The 6,908-nt window shown below is 40.8% G+C and overlaps 1 pseudogene; it reads left to right on the top strand.

Moving 5' to 3' along the window:
• Window positions 1–228: 228 nt before the first annotated feature.
• LOC149341942 (uncharacterized) lies at window positions 229–6,397 on the top strand (annotated as a pseudogene).
• The last annotated feature ends 511 nt before the right edge of the window (window positions 6,398–6,908 follow it).

Below are 6,908 nucleotides of genomic sequence, written 5' to 3'. Positions count from 1 at the left end.
TTTTGTGAAGTCGCAGAGTCAGCGTAATATGAATAACAGGTACATGGACAAGTATTTAGGGATTAGATTTCATGGCCGGTTTGCTTGCAGCCTACAGGAGATTGGTAGTAACCTTGGCTTTAGATTGTGCAATGATGGTGGCAGGCACGTCTCAAGAAGAAAATCTCAGCCAGACAGCATGTTGCAGGAGATGAGCATCAATCGAAAAGTACAGCTGATGGGGGAGCAATGCAGGTGCCGGAAGCTTCCATTCTGGAAGATGTGCATCGTGACTTGAACATCATGGATTTCAGCAATGCATCTCTACAAATAAGCATAGCTACTGCTCTGCTCAACGACATTAGTGATTCGCATTCTTTGGTGTTTGTGTGTGGTGCAAGACAAGAAAGTCATTCCACGGCAAGAAAGAGGGACGCTGTAAGGGCACCTTTTAGTTCGGGGCTCCTGTGCAGTCAGTGCAAACAAAGCGTGCCACAAGTGCTATATACATTTTCTTTTAATAGTGTCCCTTGAACTGCCCGAGGCAGCACAGGAAGATTTTCTAAATACCACAAAATGTTCTTGTTTCATGTTTTTCAGGCATGCCAAACAGAAGAATTTGCTACTTCAGGAAAGCTAGCTATACTTCTGTCAACAACAAAAGGCACTGAAACATCTTCTCAAGTCGCACACAGAAATGAGTCACAAGATAGGACGATGATGCTGTTTTTCGTTATCTAATGTGTTTAACTATGGTGTTGTCTTGCTGTTAGCACCCCACCTCTTGTTTTACTCCAATTAACTAGCATTATTCAGCAAGATTCATGTTTAATTTGTTGTCCTTTATTTTGTTGGTCCTGTATAACATTCCTGTTTTTCATTTTTTAATGCCGGTGTTTATTTTCTCTTCAGAATGAATTTGTTTAGTTGCTGGATAGTACAAATATCAACCTATATCTATTATTCCTTTTACCTCAGTGTATTTCCTTTTTCATTTCATCATCCTGTATATTTATTCTCTCCTCAAGGTTGCGAGCACAGATGGCAATTAGAAGCGAAACTGCAGATTTTATAATAATAATAACTTCTTTATTTCCATCAGTGATGGGGGAGACTGCGGATAAAAGCCGCTTGACAACAAGCGACTTGACTGAAGCCCACAGCCTCCCTACAAAGCAGGCAGCGATAGAACAACAACAAAAAAAAAACTCGCAGAAAGCACAATATTCAAAATTAATGCACGCACTCTTGATAGTTACAAGAGGTAAACATAACAAAAGCAAGATAACACTTTTAGTTGTTATTGTAAGCAAGGATTGTCGATGAAATGTTTGCGTAGGGTTCGTACAGAAATTGTATGTAAATCTATACCTGATTTGTGGAATGAATTTAAAAGGGTTGGCAGTGTGTATGACACTTTCTGCCTAGAATAATTTGCCCGCGCAGTGACCACCTTCCACGGTTTTGCGTAACGGGTGGTGTAGGAATGTGTGTTTTTATCGAGATCTGATAATTCATGAAAAAACTTGAGATTTTCTTTCACCTCCCGTTTAAACTTTTTAGACTTAGACTTAACTTATAGTTATAAAGATTAAACTCGCGTATTATGTTTGCTTTCGAAAATAGCTCTGAAGTATGGGAATTATACGGTACATTAAAAAGTGCTCGAACATTTTTTTTTTTTGCAGTATATGTATTATTTCAAGATTTGTACGTGTCGTGGTACCCCATACCAATAAACAATAATACAAAGAAGAAAAAAAGAGTATTGTAAATAAGAAGCTTTATATTGAAAGGTAATATACCTCTGTGTCGTGCCATCACACCAACAACACGAGATAGCTTCCCTGAAACGGATTCAATGTGCGCATCCCAAAGCATATTCTGTGTGAAGATAACTCCAAGTATTTTAACACTACTTTCTATTTCGATTTTTTCGTTCTCGTAAAGAAGGGTGATGAGACTGCTGTTTATTCGCTTCGATTTCGGCCTGAAAATTACGCCTTTTGTCTTCTTTGTATTAATTTGTAGACTGTTTGCTGCGGACCATTTATGAAGAGATCTTAGAGCGGAGTTGGCTTTATTCAGAAGACTACTAGGTTCAGGTGATGAAAAAAATATACTAGCGTCATCACCGTATAAAATGTATTTGCATCTCTGTAGATATGAACTAAGTCAAAAAGCAACGGGCCAAGAATACTGCCTTGAGGAACACCTCTGTTGATTTGTTTCAAATCTGAACGGCAGTTCTCTATTTGTAAATATTGATGGCGATGATCTAGGTATGATTTTATGAGATTTTGACTGTGTCCTCGAACGCCGTAAGTCTCAAGCTTTTCAAGTAATATGGAATGATGGATGCAATCGAATGCTTTAGTGAAATCGATGTAAAGGCCAAGCACAAAATTCTTGTTGTCAAACTGCGACAGGATAAATTCTTTTTGCTCAAGTAGTGCTAATTCCGGCGATCGGCGTTTTTGAATCCAAACTGGGCAGAGGAAATAAGATTATGCTTATCGAAAAAAATTAGACATTTGCATATGTATTAGCTTCTTTAAACCCTTAGATAGCACCGGTAAAAAGGAAATAGGCCTGTAATTTTTGATATCGTTCACGTCACCTTTCTTAAACAGGACCGAAACTCTTGCAATCTATATCCTCCTCGGAAAGATAGCGCTCGCCAAAGAAATATTAAAAATACAAGTGAGATATGGAAAAAGAATATAGAGCACATATTTGATTTGCCGGACCTGCATGCCTTCTACATCGCAACTTGAGCTATTTTTGAGTGAAAGGAAAACTGACTGTACCTCAATTTCCGTAAAAGGGCGAAAAAAAAGTGAAAATTGATTTCTATCAGGCAGTAATGTCGAAATATCAGTCGATGCACAACTATTGGAGTAGCCCACAAAATAATCGTTAAACGTATTTGCTAGAGCACTCCCCGATATTTCTTTGCCACCAAGAAGTAGCTTTTCTACACGCGGAGATGACCTGCGACGATTCAAGAGGGTATTTAGCTTCTGCCATAAAATATCACGTTTATTCGAGCAGCTGTCAAATTCGGCATGAAAATAGAACTTCCTATGCACTTTTAGTTTTCTGTTGAGTTTGTTTCTAAATGATTTATATTCCTTTAATACGCTTGGATCCTTGGTCCTAATAGACTTGTGGTAGAGTGCATTTTACAATTTATTTGTTTTAACAATTCGGGAGTTATCCATGGCTTTCTTATTTTTTTACCCAGTCTAAACTTCTGTACTGAGAAATGGCGCTTATATATTCGAGAGATCTCATCAATAAGCTTGCTGTACGTGATTTCTACGTTATCTGTTTCCAGAATTTCCTTAATATCACAACGCTGTAACTCAGCTCTGAAACTATCTAAACCAGTCTGTGTAATGGTCTGGAGGGAAACGTACTGATGCTTTTTGTTTGCTATAAGATTATGTTTTGTTAACAGAAAAAATATTGGAAGGTGGTCACTTAGGTCGTATGATATTACACAACTAGCAGCGTTTGTAGAATCGTCATTTGTGATAAACAGATCAAGCAGTGTTTCGCTTTCGGTTGTGATCCTAGTTGGTGCACTGATGACATTTTCATATCCGTTTGAGATTAAAATAGCTAGCATGGCCTTTTGCAGTGCAGAGATGGTCAACATGTCAATATTGAAACCCCCGGCAGACACCAAGTAATTACCAGTTTCCGAAGTAAATGACAACAGCTCTTCATAAAAAGAAAAGAAGCTAGAAAGGTTTTCATGTGCTGGTCTGTAGCAAACAGAAAACGTATAGTCATTCACGCGAGCTGTTATAATTTCAAAATCATCACAGCAGATACAGAAGTCGGAAAGCAACTCACAGTTCACATGTTCTCTTAACAACAGCATTACACCACCGCCCCGGCGATTTGTTCGATTCACACAGTATGACTGGTAGGACGGAAAATTGGGCAGCTCGTGGCATCTCTGCGCCAAGGTTCACTAAGCATGACTGCATCAAACAAAAAATTAATACCAGTGATGAAGTCATTTATGTCGGTTTCTTTGCTGTACAGCGAGCGAACGTTTAGGTGAAGGCATTTCAGTGAAACAGCATGGTGACTTGAGACAAAGGTGTTTAACTCGTGTGGGAGAATACGACTGTGACTAGCCATTTTTAAGAAAATTAATCTTGACACGGTCTATAGTGAGCACGCTTAGGTTGGAAGGTCTGACCTGTGACGCACTACTACCACAGTGTCATCGTCGGCTTTGCGCAGCAACATTTTTCCCTTCCTGAGCCACACGTACTTGCACTCGTTTTGTTTGGCCCAATCCTTAGCCTCTCGAAGCAGTTGCCGGCTTTGACTGGTCATGTTTTCTTGGATGAACAGGTGAGATTTTTCTTCTTTTAGTTTATATCGGTTATTCAGCCATTGGTCTCTGATAGATTGCCTGATATACCGAACGATTATACCTGGTATTTTTCCATGTTTGCATGGGAGGCGGTCAATAGCGGCAACGACTGTTTCAGCAAGTGCAGGAACCTCAATCAAACTGGCATCAGAGTTTACTTTTAGAAGGAAATTTTCATTCTCAGAAACACCAACACCGTGAATTTCTAGATTTAGCTTCCGGTTTCTCCACTCTAAGTCGTTCAAATCTGCCTCAAGTCTTTTAGTTGCATCGTCACAACACCGCGGTGTTCTGTTCAAGGTGTTCTAGCCTTTTCCGTATTTCTTTCGATTCTTTTTCCTGTACGGCTAGTCGCGTCAACATTTCGTCGTACTTGTCCGACATGAGCTGTACCGACCGTTCGATGTTTGGCACAGTTTCTTTGAGCGGCAACAGCTCATCCAACTTTTGGCTTATACCAGCTAGAATAGACCTGATACCAATAAGTTCTTCAGCTGTCGGTCTCCCTTCTGTGCTTTCGGCATTTTTTCTATCATCTTTGCAGATAGAGCAAGTCCACTTTTGTTTGGCGGACTCAGATTTCTCTTTATACTGTTTTCCCGATATTCCGGCGCATGCTCCAGCATGGAAGAAGTGGCTACATTCGCCACATGACAGAGACAGTTCATCCGAGCTAATAGGCTTATTACACGCAGGACATACATTGTGCGCTGGCATAAAAGCAGAAGATGCAGCACAGACAAACAAAAAATTCAATTTTACGTGGCAGCAGCGGAAGAATAGACAACACACTAAGAACGAGAGCAAATTTTACAGGGCGTGGACTAACCTGCGTAGACAGGCGACAATGAATAGATGTGCCGTGTGCGCTACCGCTGCTGCCAGAAGGTTGCTGTCCCCCGGGTTGACGGCTTTATAGCGAAGATTGGTGATGGTAGTGGCACCCAGCGGTGAAAATCGTTGGTTTCCTCAGCTGGAGATAGCAGCACAGTCGAGCAATCACCACGTGCAGGTGACACTCGGCACGATGCAGCACGATAGCCGGGAGATGGGCGCCACGTACGCTACAGCCAGGAAGACAGCGGCAGATGAAGAATCTGCGTAGACAGGCGACAATGAAGAGATGTGCCGTGTGCGCTACCGCTGCTGCCAAAAGGCTTTGAATCCCTAAAGGAAAAGGAAGAGGCACTGCAAGACTTGTGCGGTGTTACGCTGCAAGTTTTTTGCCTCCTGCTGAACTTGTTGCCAGTGCTGCAGTACAGGTGCAATGCGATGTCAAGGGAAGACAAGTTATGCTTGTTCCTTGCTAAGCTACGGCTTGAGATAACATACAGTGCTTTGGGAGCTATGCTCGGTGTCACAGCCACAACAGCGTCAGCTGTGTTCGGAAAGACACTTGATATTTTAAGCATTGGCGTGAAAGATTGGGTCTTCATGCCTTCCCGAGAAATAATTAAGCTTTCTTTCCCTGCCCCGTTCAAAGAAAACTATCAGAATTGCACCCTAATAATAGATTGCACCGAGGTCCGCCCAGAAACACCGTCAAATCCGGATTGTCAGCATATGTTGTGTTCCCATTACAAATGAGGATACACACTGAAATTTTTGATAGGCGTAATTTCTAATGGAATAAGTTGAATAAGTTTTATTTCTAAGGTTTGTGGAGGACGGCACACTGACCCTTTCATAACCCAGGAATCTGGCTTCCTGCAGCTTCTTAAACCAGGGGACTTAGTTTTAAGTGACAAAGGATTCCCAAGCGTACGGACAACTATAGAAGGTAAAGGTGCAGATCTACTTATGTCTCCTTTTAATTCAGGAAGTGGACAGCTGTCTTAACAAGACATGCAACAGACATACAAGATTGCGTCTGTACGCATCCGTGTAGAAAGAGTAATTCAAAGGTTGAAGACATATATTCTAAGCAACAGAATACCACTAAGCCTGGTCCCACACATGAAAAAATGGTGTCTGTTTGCTGCCCTTGTGAATATGCAAGCACCGATAATTAAAAAGTAGGCCTGCTTGGTTTGCTGTGGCATCCACAACTTAGTTTTTGCGCATGGATTGCATTTGTAAAAGAGGTGACATTTCAAAAGAAAAAAGATAGTTCTGCAATTTCATCTTAATACCCTGCGACTGCAATTATGAGCACTTAACCAATAAATGGGTTCTGCATTCACGAAGTCTTTAGTGTGACTTTTATTTTGAACTGATATGTCCTGTGATGGTTCTGTAACATGTTCTTTCACAGCAGGTGCATGCTTTTTTTCTTTTTATTCAGTATTAAAAAGCTAAAGAATGCAAAAATGAAAGTATTGGACACAAGCCGTGCATTGGCCCCAATTGATATCACAGCATTTGTTCTCGGTTTTTCGAATGTGAACTGTAACTTACTACAGCAAGTGAGATCACTTTTACAACACAGACCAGCATCTTCGTATACAATGCTGTCTGTAAAAAGCAACAAAAGGCTTAATGATGTATTTTATTGCTATAATAGGCTAACAGAGAGCAGTTCACTTTGTAA

The sequence above is a fragment of the Amblyomma mixtum genome, chromosome 5 (assembly GCF_055824585.1).
Source record: "Amblyomma mixtum isolate Tamu chromosome 5, ASM5582458v1, whole genome shotgun sequence".
NCBI classification, from domain to species: Eukaryota; Metazoa; Arthropoda; class Arachnida; order Ixodida; family Ixodidae; genus Amblyomma; species Amblyomma mixtum.
Note: the sequence above shows the minus strand (reverse complement) of the source record. Positions and strands in the feature narration are given on the sequence as shown.